The 14,985-nt window shown below is 32.3% G+C and overlaps 1 protein-coding gene across 1 annotated transcript in view; it reads left to right on the top strand.

Moving 5' to 3' along the window:
• Positions 1-14,985, top strand: part of LOC144655513 (proprotein convertase subtilisin/kexin type 4-like) — a 47,994-nt gene that overhangs the window by 17,024 nt on the left and 15,985 nt on the right. The window lies entirely within an intron of this gene.

Raw genomic sequence — 14,985 nt, 5'->3', positions numbered from 1 at the left:
CGTCTCTTCCCATCTGTGATGTATATTCGAATGCTACTTATCTGTTGCTTATTAACCGGGTTATATGTGACCCTACGAGGCTCGATTGTAAACGAATAACTCGGCTGTAGTACGCTGGTCGAAAAAGTATAAATGATATCCGACTCTTCGCCATCGACTAAAGAAGTATTGACTAGATCGCAATGTACATTTAATATATCGGTATCTTGGCTTAGATTTGGGACTCTTGGACCAATATTAACCGCATCCTTTAATACCTTTTTATCAAACCCTATAAGGTCGTTGAAATTGCTATGCGTCAAATCAAGTTGATAATTTTGAGATAAAGTGATTGTGACTCGGAATGTTGTTGAATCAAAATCAATAGAGATGGGATATATAGGGTTATCATCATCCCCCGTCTTAGTAATCTCTTTAATATATTCATCAAATTCAGAATAATTCCAAACACCTGCAGGGAAAGTTATGTCTTCAAATTTATTCCCATTATCTGAACTATATTTAATCAGCTGATTACCATATGAGGGATTTACATTAAACCATGTAAATGACATGTTAATAATACGATTGAGACCTATCATATATTGGTAATTGCTATCCAATGTTATAGGCCTGTTGAATTTAGTTGTAAAATTTTGAGGAGTGTTATTCCCTTGATTTTTAACACTATATGATGATAATACTAACTCGCGATCCATATATATAATACAGTTACATAAATTAGACTTTAAAGTACTGATTATACAATTTATTATATTGCGGTCTATTGATTGTCGACATTTTCAATAATGTGTCCAATATATTAACTCCCGTATTCCGCATTTCAACTGACGTATTTCCAGCCATTGTTTCACCGATGATCAATTCCAATTTTTTGAGAAGCTGTTTTACATCGTTAAAAAATATAACATTTCCACCTTTCTGATTTTTTCGAATACCAGAACCTTTTATCGTTTTGGCTTTACTTTCGTAATGATTTATGTAGTCATTTAATGCAACTCTTGCATTGCTTATTCTCTTATTTTTAATCTGTCTTTCCGCTTCAGATATAGTTCCCCTATTATATTCTTTAGTAACATTCGCCTTGAAACCTTTCAATTGTCTCCGTTTATATTTGGCTTTCTCTAAAATCTTATTAAGATAGTTCTTGGTTTTCTTTGGTGTCATTTCAGGCTGATCTAATTTCATTTGCACTACATCATAATCGTCGATACCAACGTCTTCTAGTATTTCACTTACTTCATCATCAGCATCTAAAGCATAATCAATTTCATCCTCATCGTATTCAGGAGGTAATTCATCTTCATATTCAGGAAAATATTGGGGATCAACATAAATCTCCTTATTTCCTTCTAAAAGATCTTTTAAAGATTCTTCATATGTTGGTGGTTTCGGTACAATCTGTTTTTCATTTTGTGGCATTACAGGCTCATCAAATAAATTATCTACGTCCATATCCTCAAAAGGATCAACTTCAGGATAGTAATCTGGAGCTTCCAATTCACCTCTCATCCCCTTTTTGACACGCTTTTTGGGTACTTTTGCTATCTGCAAATTACTTTTAATTACATCATCTAATTTACTTGTTACTGGTTTGAATACCTTCGAAAATGACTCTTGGCTTGTCTGCTGACCGATATTATTTTGTGTGATTGCATTTTTAACATAATTGATTTTATCGCCCAAATCAGATTTACTCTTTGCAAGCTCTTTCCATCTAAGTAAACTCATTTTATTTTATATTATTACGTTACATAAAAAATGAAAATTGAATATAAAAATCAACATTTAACATAGCGTTTAACACCTTGTTGAACACCGTGTTTAACACCTTGTTGAACTGAAAATAATATACCCATATAATATAATGAGAATACCGAATTATGACACTGAAGACGATATGGCCTCAAACTTTAGACAACTATACGATTTCATGCCAAATCAATGTTTCCGGATGTTGATTTCTTCTCCCTCGGGTGGGGGTAAAACCAACCTTTTACTTGATATGATATACCGGCTTTTGTTTTATGATAAAATATATCTTTATGGGAAAAATCTTCAGCAATCGAAATATCAACATCTTTTCAATACCTTTGAACCCATTAGTCAAGAGGCTGGTTATTCTGTTATTGAAGCAAGTAATGATAAAATAATACCGCTTGATAAAATATCAGATGAAGGCCAAAAACTAGTCATCTTTGACGATTATCTCAATACGGGATCAAAAAATGATAGCGAAATACGCAACTATTTTACAAATTCAAGAAATAAAAATTGCAGTTGCATTTATTTATCTCAAAGCTATTATAATACCGATAAAACAATCAGATTAAATTGTACTCATCACTGTATTTTCGAATTCCCATCTAATAATGAACAAGGAATGATTTGCAGAGAACTTGGAATCAGTAAAAACGACTATCTCAAAGCAACTGCAGACCCATTTAGCTTTTTATATATTGATAAGCCACGAAAATTCGTAACTAAGAATTTCAATGAAAAAATATAATATAATATAACTGATTGATATAATATGAGTTACTCAAACGGTTTATTACAATCAAATAACACTAATATTACACCAATTAAAGGCCCTCGAGGTGAAAAGGGTGACCCAGGAGTCGGCTTTGATGTTACGCCTGAAGGTAATTTCAATTTGAATAAAAAGAGAGTAATAGGGCTAAAAACGCCTGATGACGTTGCGATTGATGATTCAATTGAAAATTATTCAAGGGATCTCGAGACGGCCGTAAATAAACGATATCTTAACCAATTCTTCCTTAAAAAGAACAGAAATGAAACAGTGTTTGATTGTGCCGGCCTTTCATTGCAAAATACCGAAGTGTATTATCCAAGTTTATATAACGATCGATCTGTACCAAACGTAGGCTATGTTAGTGTTGAGGATAACAAAGTAAGGACTGAAATTGATACCAAACTTGCTACTAAGGCTGACAAATCGTACGCTGATAATACATATTTAACGAAGAAATCAGGAGGTGTCTTAGCTCAAAGCCTTCAAAACAAAGCAGACAAATCGTACGTTGATAACAGTTTTTTAAAGAAGGTCGTAGGACGCGTTTTGACTCAAAAAATTCAAAGCAAGCTTGATATTCACGGTAGTAACATGATGCAGGCAAATCTCCATATGGGTGGGTATAATATAACCCATCTAAAAAACCCAACCAATGATACAGACGCTGTAAACAAAAAATATATGCTTGATCATGTTGATAGCAGTCATATAACTTCCGTTGGCCAAGAAAACACGTTTGCCCATATAATGGCCGATAGTATCAATCAATTAAGCGAGGAAGATGATATAAAGTTAGGCAGTTTAATCGATCATCCGAATTCATACCATAAGATCAATACGAAAGTTGTAGACAGTAAGCTGGTACTTGACAGCAATAAAGGATACTACTCAAGCAGATTAGGTATCAATGTATATAGTTTACCAATCAATCGATACACAATGGTTTTCTGAGCTATTTTGTTCCAGCTGAAATAGATCATGATAGTCTAGATATCGATATTGTATCATCAATCGACAACATCGACAAATCAACTACGCGAGTTTATGATGGATATAGTCGAACAATAGCACAAATTAATAAATATCAGCAACATCCTAATAATTATCTCTATGTTGATATCGTTTTAAAGATGAAATCAGGGAACGCATATGTCCCAAAATTACAAACATATATCGTGATTTATGGAATAAAAGGTTATCAGAGTAACGTTGATCCTAGGATATACGATCAGCTATATTATGTTGAAAATGATAGAATAGCTTTCAATGCATCGATTGATATGAAAACAAAGGCTATTTATGGTATTAAACCAGCTACTACTAATGACCAAGCTGTTAATTTTGAACAGTTAAAAAATTTTCGGGACAATTTGAAGTCTGATCTTGAATTAAAAATGGATAAAAAAAGAAACATCAGCTATTACCATAAAATTTTCGAGTATTTTTATGATCTAACAGATCCATCTGAATTCATCATGTCAGATAGTAACGGTGCTGTAGTGTCTGGATTAAATGGCAATCTTGTCTTTAATCCCACAAAATTGTTATCAGATTTTGATCCAAAAAAGGGCTTTATGAGTGGTTTCGAAATTAATTTAAATGAAAATGTCACTGAATCCGATGACTGGACTATATATATGGTATTTAAATATGACTATAAATCCGCTGAAAGAATTAAAATTAACTTCGACAATGTTAGTAGTTTTTCCTATCCATGGGTGAAAGTAGAGTCTAATAAGTTATCACTCGATTATGATTTAGATGTATCTTATGAGCAAATTAGAGCTGGTTATATAGGTAAATATTTGAATCTCTGGTATACTAAAATAGGTAATCAATTTAGAATAGGTATTTGTAATAACGGCATTAGTCTCGATAAAATTTTCTCGGGGTATACGCTGAATGCATCTAGCCTTCAAATTTCTTCAGGTTACTATATACAAAGAATCGGTTTTAGTAAAAATACATACCCGATAAATGGGCCCATCTATCATAAAATTCAATTTTTAGATAAAACATACGATGTATTCTTTGAATAAATTATCTAACTCCAACGATTTTATCTAATTCACTTATATGAAAACAGTGAAATTGGTTAGCAATATTATTGATTCTATTGATAGATTAATTCAAAACATAAGGAAGCTGTATTACACAATAAAGAACAAGCGCAATGGTAAAATAACAAAATGATAAAGCAAAAAAATCATATATAACTAATATATATGACTAAACATCGAAAATGCATATTTACATGGAACCATATATCAAGCGAACTGACTGAAGAACAAATTATAGAATTGAAAGCTTATTATCAAACATATCATCGAAAATGTTGGGCTTATAAGCAGGCTGTTAAACGTTTCAAAAAATGGAAATTATTAGGGAATTCATTGTCTATTCTCTTTGCATCCGGCTCCATTTCATCAAGTATTGCTACAGGAGGTGTTAGTTTGGTTGCAATTAGTACAATAGCGCTTTTAATACAAGGCTGGATGCATCATCAAAATCTCGATTTAAAAATTCAAAATAGTACATATGCATATCAGAGCTACCAGCATTTACTCAACTCAATTAAAAACACGATGAGATGCGGTGATTACAATCCGTCTAGCGTCATAATTTCAATGAAGAACATTGACGATTATGTGACGGATACCTGTCCGATAATCGACAAGTACCTACGAAAATATGATAAGAAATTTATTGGATGATCCGATTTATTTCGCCAAAATTTAATGACAAAATCTCATTCCAATACAATCGATAATAGGCTAACGTTTTCTTGCTTTTGCTAATTTTGATAAATTCACAAGGTAGATTCATCATCAAAAAAAGCTGTTTAATTATGAATTTGGTTGATATAAGTCTTTTTCTACCTTTGTTTACAACAGGAATAGCGCCGGATTCGATAATATCAAACACTTTATAAATTCGATTCCTTTGATCACTAGTCAATTGTACCCTATTTTTAATACATAAATCGTTTAAAACATTCTCAACGTGATACTTCCGATGATATACCGATTTTCGGCGTATTTTATCCATATTTGCATAAAAATCAATGAACTCATTGTAATAAATAGAACCATGAACCAAACCGCAATTAATACAAACATTTATACCGTTTTGATTTGACATATCCTGCTTACTACAGCATGGCTCAGCATCCTTGTTACCTTCTATCAATAGTTGATCGCATAAATGGCATATAGGTTCTTTTAAAATTTTTAAATCATAGTGGATTTCAGAATTACAAGGCATTATATATATAACACACATAACTTCACGGCACAGCTGTGTTTGGCAGTAAATTTCAGAATAAACTTTTTGAGTAAACTTTTGAGTAAACTTTTGTGTAAACTTTTGTGTAAACTTTTGTGTAAACTTTTTGAGTAAAATTTGTTGAAATATGATTGGTCAATAGAAATCACACCAGATTAAAATACCTGCTGACGCGTCAGCAGGTTTTTTCGGTCAATGGTTTAGTCATTAATCATTTATAACTTATGGCTAAAACCGTAAACTGAATAATTATTTATTTAATGTTGATCTTTACGAGGTCTTCCACGTCGTCTTTTCTGGTCTTCAGGTATACACTTTAAACGTACATGATTTTTGTCTTCATTTGATATGTCTGAAGATAGCATTTTAATAATACAAATATTTGTTTTAAGGATGCTCTGAATACAATACATTTTATTAATGAAGGCTATATCATTCGAGCTTTGATCAGATTCTAAAAGGTGTTTGATATTTAATGTTATATCAGTCATTCTATATATATATTAAAGAAAATAATTATCTGTTTATATCTAAACGCACTATAACAGTCACACATTATTATATAAAGAAAAGTTATGTAACATATATTGAAGAAGGCTATAAGGCTGGTTACACAGTATTGATATGATACTGTTATTGTTGTTGATGACAACCAATAATATTTTATTATCTGGTTATTTTTAAACGCACAATATATTTATAGTAAAAGATATAAAGAAATATCATTTATAGTATAAATAAGAGAAAATGGGAAGAAATTTAAAGTATGATAACGACGCTGATAGAATAAACGCTATCAAAAATTCAAAGACTAAGTATATGTTAAATAAACGATGGAAATGCGATATATGTAATTACGATAGTTCATTAGCAGCTAAATGGACACATTTGAAGTCAAAAAAACATATCAAAAATGCTGTTATCAAAGCAATAGAAGATGATGATAGATTTGAAATAATTGATAATAACAATACACAATAAAACACTTTCATGCACTTTAACAATGACTAAATATATAAATATATCTAGTTATTCAAAAACATGAAATTAAAAAAATAAAAAAAAATAATTTTACTATAAGACACTTAAAGAAATAATAATTTCATATAGTATAAAAAATGGAAAAAAAAATTTTAAAAACCCGCTAAAAACTCAAGATGTGATCTCATCAGTACTCACATCTAAAAACGCTATTAAAAATAATATCTCTAATTATAATATGGACCAAAATACCATTAATCATAACAATAAACAATTTTTTATAAATAGTGTTGATAACACTCTTGGTGCTACTTCGGATGGAGATATACTCAATATTCCAAAAATGAAAGTAGTTAAACCGGGTATTGATAAAGATGAATATCCTTATATATATATCGCAGAAAAAGACTATGATAACCCTTATAATCTCAAGAAAAAGATATTAGTGAAAGACTTTATATTTAGAACATTTTATAACGAAATTCCTGATGATAAAGTCGTTGTAAATGAAAATGGTGACAAAAATAATAACAGTATTGGTAATTTAGTGTTGATTGATAGCATCACAAAGGCTGAACCCAAACTCGTAACCAAACCAAAACCCCAAAACAAACCAATAGTTCAACCAATAAAGAAACCAACAAACAAACCCAAACCCAAACCAAAAACTAAAACAATAAGCTTTATCAAACAATTATCCAATGATTACCTAGCTGATGCTAAAAAAATGGGTTTTTCATGGATGGATTTGGTGAAAAAGAGTACCAGACAAGCAGTGATTAACAAAGTACATAAATATCGAAACGATAAGACTTTGGATAAGGCTATACGGGACAAAAACGACAGTATAATACGTGATGCACAACTCAGTCAAATGGAAAATTCAATTAGAGAAGCTCACTTTAAACAGATGATGAACAAAATTAAACAACAACACAAGAAGCTGATTAGCAGTCAAAATCCAATTTCAAGAACTAAACTCACAAATGAATTTAATTTCGATGACAGCATTTATGATACAACATCCAATGACCAGCCTCTATTTAAAATAACTGAAATTGGAAATACCGAAAATAAAAAATTCAATGCTTACACTAATGAGTTCAAAATAAATGTACGTAAAAATGCTATAAGCAATAAAAATGAAATTTTTAGTGTTTTTGAAAAAATGGTTGAAATGGCAATAAAGAAAAGACAGTTAAAAGGTAATGACAGACTCAGATTGGTAATTTTAAATGATGAATTAAATAATCCTATATCAACAAAAATGATAAAAATTTTTGATTTCAAGTTAAATCAACTCTTAGACATAATCAATACTTTAGAATATAAAGAGATAGATTTAGAAAATTGCATAATAATTATTCAATCTGTCAAAATACCCAGTGGTAAAGGAAGATTATATTTATCAATACAAACAGTGAATAGAAAGCAATGTATTATCACCATAAAAAACACCGACTCAATATGCCTTGCTAGGGCCATTGTAACAGCTTATGCTAATTTACACCCTGAGAATTACACCACAACTCAGTTGAAAGATGGGTTCAATAAAAGCAGAAAACTACAAGAAATTCAAGCCAAAGAACTTCATAATAATGCTAATGTTGAAATTAACGATTATGGAAATTCTTTAGAAGATGTAAATAGCTTTGCATCACATTTAGATATTGAGATTAACATTATCGATTCTGAGCAGTTTAATGAAATCATATATACAGCTAATAATGGTAAAATTAACAAAATTTATTTATACAAAACACGGAATCATTTTGATGTCATAAAATCAATGACAGCTTTTCTAAATGTAGCATATTACTGTCATAGTTGCAAAAAAGCTTATACAAGACGTGATAAACATAAATGCCCCCAAAAATGCCTTTCTTGCTTTAAATATTTCCCAGACGGTAATAAATGCAATGGTAAAGACGTTACCTGTAAACACTGCAATCGTGTTTTTCATGGTAAAAGTTGCTTTAAAAACCATACAAGAAATCGATCGAAAAAAGATGATGATGATTCAGTGTGTATCAGTGTAGCAAAATGTTTAAAATGCAATCAAATCATCCTAAAACCATATATTAAAATACATAAATGTGGTTACAAAATGTGTAATAATTGTAATAGCTATTGTGAAAGCAAACATAAATGTTTCATGAAAAAGATCAAGTGTAAGGGTGGAAATTGCATCAAAGATAACAAAAATCCTTGCAGATTAAATAAAAACATAAAACGAAAAGATTATTGCTACTCATGTAGAACGTATAATGAAAAATATTTATTTTTCGATTTCGAATGTACACAAAACACTGGAACACATGAAGTTAATTTAGCTATCGGCCATGATTTCAATGGTAATGAATCAATCTTCAATGATATTAATAGTTTTTGTAGTGGTATTCTTAATGAAAAATATAAAGGATACACACTTCTGGCTCACAATTCCAAAGGGTACGACTCCCATTTTATTCTTAAATGGTGTATTGATAATGGTTTTAAACCTTACTGTATTTACAATGGTGCAAAAATTATGATGATGGAAATTTCACAATTAAGAATCAAAATAATCGACAGTTTAAATTTTATTCAACAACCCTTATCATCGTTTCCAAAAACGTTTGGCTTAGATGAGCTGAAAAAAGGATATTTCCCACATTATTTCAACAAAATTTGTAATCAAAACTATATAGGAGAAATACCTTCTAAAAAGCATTATGGGTATAATCAAATGAAAACCCACGATAGACAAAAATTTTTACAATGGTATGATGAACGTGTAAAGGAAAATTATGTTTTCGATTTCAAAAAAGAAATAATTGAATACTGTAGGTCAGATGTTGATATATTAAGAAGGTGTATGTTAAAATTCAGACAAGATTTCATGATCCAAGAAAATATCGATCCACTAAAATACATCACAATTGCTGGGGTGTGCATGGCTATTTACAGAGGTAATTATATGCCAAAAGATACTATAGCTGTGGTTGATAATGTTGTTCAAACAGAAAACCATAGTGCAGTCAGTATTGCATGGCTTGATTACATAAGCAAGAAAAATAATATTAAGATCCAGCATGCTTTGGCAGGAGGTGAAAAACTCATCAAACTAACAAATTAAAAGTTGATGGTTTTTGTAAGGAAACAAATACTGTTTATGAATTTCAAGGTTGTTTCTGGCATGGTTGTCCAGATTGTTACAAACCTGATGTTATCAATAATAAGAATCAATGCGATATGGGCACTTTGTATAATAAAACACAAGCTAAAAATAACAAAATAACATCTGCTGGTTACAATCTTATTGAAATGTGGGAATGTAAATTAAAAAATGATAAATGTTTCCAAAAATATTATAAAAATGATTGGAATAGAGAAGTGATTGCCCCACTAAACCCGAGAGATGCTTTCTATGGTGGACGAACAAATGCTGTAAAACTGCTGTATAAATTCAAAGAAGGTGAATGTGGTAAATATGTTGATTTTTGTTCCCTGTATCCATCAGTTCAGTTCTACAAAAAATATCCCATAGGTCATCCTGAAAAAATTATATCGCCAGAAAAATACGATAAGAAATGGTATGGATTCATAAAATGCAAAATTTTACCCCCAAGAGAATTATACCATCCTGTTTTACCTCAGAGAATCAAATGTGAAAAGGCTGAAAAGCTAATGTTCCCTCTGTGTATATCATGTGCTAAATCAAAACAACAAGAAAGATGCCAACATAGTGAAAATGAACGAGCATTTGTAGGCACATGGACAACAGATGAGGTCAATAAGGCCATTGAAAAAGGCTATAAAATTATAAAAATATATGAGGTTTGGCATTTTGAGAAGTCATCCGATGATCTATTCAAAGGTTATATAAAAAAATTCCTGAAGTTAAAACTCGAATCAACAAAATATAATTTTAAAAATGACAAAGAAGAAATGATGTTCAGAAATAAAGTCAAAAATAAATTAGACATTGAATTAGGTGAATTACATGAAAATTCAGGTCTACGAGCTATTGCAAAAATGTGCTTGAACTCACTTTGGGGTAAATTTGGACAACGAAATAACATGAATCAATGTAAATACGTAACTGATATAAATGAATTTTATCAAGTAGTTCTCGACGATACTTTAGGTAATTTAAACATGAATTTCATAACTGATGAGATGGTACAGATGAGTTACACTTATAAGGATCAGTTTGTTGATAATTCCTATAATACAAATATCTATGTAGCCTGTTTCACGACTAGCAGTGCACGGTTAATGTTGTATGAAAAACTTGACTATTTGGATAAACAGGTATTATATTTTGATACAGATAGTATTGTGTATATCGAATCCCAAAATAGTAAGGTGATAGAAACAGGTGATATGTTAGGTGATTTAACAGATGAATTAGAGGGTGAAGCTATAAATAATTCATTCGTTTCTGGAGGTCCAAAGAATTACAGTTTCACATATGGAAATAATAAACAGAAATGTGTTATTAAAGGTTTCAGGTTAAACCATGAAAATTCCCAGATACTGAATCACGCAAATATGATTAAAATTGTAAAGAACGAAATCAAAGAACTCACATTAGTAAATGAAAATAAAATAACCAGACAGAATAAACAAATTGTAAACAAATATGAGGAAAAAGTATACAGCTTTGGATATGACAAACGAGTCATTAAGCACATATCAGATGACTGTATAAATACAATACCATATGGATATTAATTTGACCTAGGGTTTGAGCAGAGCGAGCGATTTGATTTTTAAACCCACTAAGATCCAAGAGTTTTCAATTAAACTATAAGAGCATTTGATTTTAAATATTGTCAAAAATAATCTGCTTTGCTTGGTTTACATATTTTCATTTTTAATACAAAAATATTCTACTTAAAAAATTAAAAACTTAAGTTAATATATAGTTGGATAAAGATGGAGCGAGGCTTGATCCTTTTAAAATTTTAGGTAAAACGGATGATCTGCCAAAAAAGCTATCGCGTATTGCCAGCACTGTATTCAAGATTTAATTTCCAGATTAGAATTCAGGCCAGTAAAAAAATAAAAAAGATTATAAGAATGTTTTCAGGCTTGGTTTTACAGGCTTGGTTTTCTAGGGTTTGAATTTCAGTTTTTGATTCTAATATTTGATTCCAATATTTGAATCCATTTTTGTCCCATATTTTGTATCCAGCACTGGAAGTAGTGATGTACTACATCTCTAAGGCAAATTTGCCTCAGAGTGTAGTACATTACTACTGCCCTTGCCATGTGACTTTGTCAATAGCAACAAACAGTCGTGGAATGAAAAACTAACGTTTGCCAATTTTGAGGCCACTGGAGTTTTTAAAAGTGCAAGATTCTATGGCGGTTTGCTGGATAGCAAAATTTAACACCTAGCAACTTCTTTCCCTGCAAACCGCTTTAAATAAAAATTGACATTTAGACATCGATGGTCTTAAAGTGAGCAAACTTACTAATATCATCTGACCGTTTCTAATATTCATTTGGTACCACGGTCGATGTATATGATTGACAAAGTCACTTGACAGTGTATGTAAAGAGGCTATTTTAACGCTTTACAAAGGTCAAAGTGAAACTGGTATGGCGCTGCAAATCATTGTCTGTGCTTTGTTCTGAAGCTTCCAGAACGTTTGCTCCTGTTTAATTTTCAGTTCAATTGTTGGAGTTTGATTGACAGAGAAACCCCTCTGCAGAACCAAGTTACGAGTACTTAAAATGCCTGCTAGGAATGGAAAAACACTAGCTTCCAGCGCATACGTCTTTTGGGCTTTTCACGCGTTCCTTCCGTGATTGGCCGACGGCCGTCAAACGGGAGTGGGCCTTGGGTTAAGCAGAAGCTCGTGGGGGTGAAAAGATTGCGCGACGAGTCCAAAGAGCTTGAGATATGTCCAGAAATGCATGCAGTTACGAAAATTGCGAAAATCGCGATACTTCTTAAAAATCGCAAGAAAAGCATAAATTAGTGTTGAGGAGGGCCCTCGACGAAACTGCGAATTTTACGAAATCTGCGAAAATTACGAGAATCCGCTAGGCAGAAAGTGATGTCGCCTTGGTCACACAATCAGTTACAATCGGCACCCCGGGGGGTGGGGGCAGTCGCTATAATGGCCTACCGTATGCGGGGAGGCTCCGCCCCAAAGGGGTACCTTTTTCAGGCTTCAGGTATATAAATGGGTAGGGATTTCACAAGTTTAGGTATACGAATTGTATGGAAATAGGGCCTTAAATTAAATTATTTCAAACAGATGCAATTTATGGCTGTATTATTTTAATTTATTGAGCGCTACATGAAAATGATAAGAAAACGTCGTGTTCTATGTCTATGCCAAGTCTTTCAGGTATATGAAAGGGGTGCTTTTTTCAGTAAAAGGTATACGAAAGGGGTACAATTTCTTTAAAAATGGTATATCAATACACGTACACGAAAATACGACATTTTTGATGCGACCAAGAACGTTTGATCTTGAAATTTTTCCATTGGCATTCCCCATGACACGAGAGAAGAACAAGAAAAACATATTGTTGATTGATTTCATGTTAAAGGCTTTCAATGCATGCTTTAAAATTAATAGTGTATAGTTTGTCAATCACTGATCTTTCAATCAGTTTCAATTTACGTTTTTAGGTATTTTGCTGTTTATTTTGGCGATAATGTTCTTCTGCTGACATGGTAAAAAATGATTGATTGATTGGTTTTTCTTTTATACACGACCCGTTTTCGACTCAGTCAAACGAACAGCGTGAGCGGCGCGATCATGCAGTTGACCTTTGGCGAAGTTTTTAAGCTGTATGTCTTAGAGGCTTGAGTCGCGGTAATAGCCTTCGTAGCAGGCGTGCATTTGGGAAATGTGTCTCGCGCCTTTTGCATTTCCCAAATATGAGCCCAAAAACTACACAGGCTAGAGTCTGTAGACGAAGAGAACGAGGTAAACATGCATGTGGTGGTTGCAAATTCGGGTTAGAAAAGTTAGAATATCTTCATGTATGCTTTTACAACGAGGAATAGAGCGTGTAATTTCGCTTCAGACGCTTATACAACGAGGTATACATGCAAGTGTTGGCTGGCCACGCTGGGTTTGGAAGGTTTAGCCGACACACTTTTCAATAGATGCAGTCGCATATTCGAAAAGCGCGGTAACGAAACATCGTTAAAATCGTTAAATTTGTAAAACCCGCAATTTTTGCAAATTTTGTAAAATCCGCAGCGCCGCTTTGCCGATTCGTTCTTATTTAAAACATAAGGGTGAAAAATTTTAGCGAAAAATCGTTAAAATTTGAAAATTTTCCCAAGACCGCAACTAGAAATCGTAAAATTTGTAAAAATCGCAACAGCGTGCATTTCTGGACATAAGTGAAGAACTTCTACGTTGGAGGCTAGAAAAAGGTGTGATGACAATAGAAAAGTTGGCAATTTTAGAGCACTTATGTTTTTGTGCCACCGGGTTCAAAAGTTGAAAAAAAGGACATTTGTATAAAAAAAGTTTGCTGACCGACAAACTCTTCCTTTCAGTAACATTTTTTCATATAATTTCCATTTAACAAATAGATTCAATTTTGCCGTGCGTCTGTTCAGTTATAGTTCACAGATGACGTCAAAATGTGGCAAGAACAAAAAAAGTGGCCCACGAGCCGCTAGCCGAGTGGGTCACTGATGTTCTTACCACATTTTGACATCTTCTGTGATTTAAAACTGAACAGCCCCACGGCAAAATGGAATCTATGTGTTTTATACAATAACAGGAGACTTCAGTACACTTCAGGGTAAGCAATGCCGCTACTGGTGAGCTAAAGTTGTTTTCATTTCACGATAAAGTTTTCCGTGACCACGAAGCACTGTTAAACCGATTTAATAAAATAGAAAAATGGAAAATTAAAACACCAACGAAAAACTAACGGCCCCAACTGTCCGTCTTAGAGAGGTGTCCGCCTTATAGAGAGTCGAGGTAACGTGACACCAGAAATTTTGAGACAATGAAGCTAAACGGCTATGCACAACGAGTGCACGTCTGTTTTTAGTCGCTTACGTTAGCAAAACCTATAAAGTGGAACTTAAATAATATCAGAAATTCAACTTGTTCAACAACGCTAATACTGTAAGTAGAAAACTGAAATTTTGGTGCCCATATACAAGTTTAAGAAAAGAAGTAATGCGTTTTAGCGGTATTTTGGTA

The sequence above is a fragment of the Oculina patagonica genome, chromosome 5 (assembly GCF_052425735.1).
Source record: "Oculina patagonica isolate OP01 chromosome 5, crgOcupat, whole genome shotgun sequence".
In the NCBI taxonomy this organism is placed as follows: domain Eukaryota; kingdom Metazoa; phylum Cnidaria; class Anthozoa; order Scleractinia; family Oculinidae; genus Oculina; species Oculina patagonica.
Note: the sequence above shows the minus strand (reverse complement) of the source record. Positions and strands in the feature narration are given on the sequence as shown.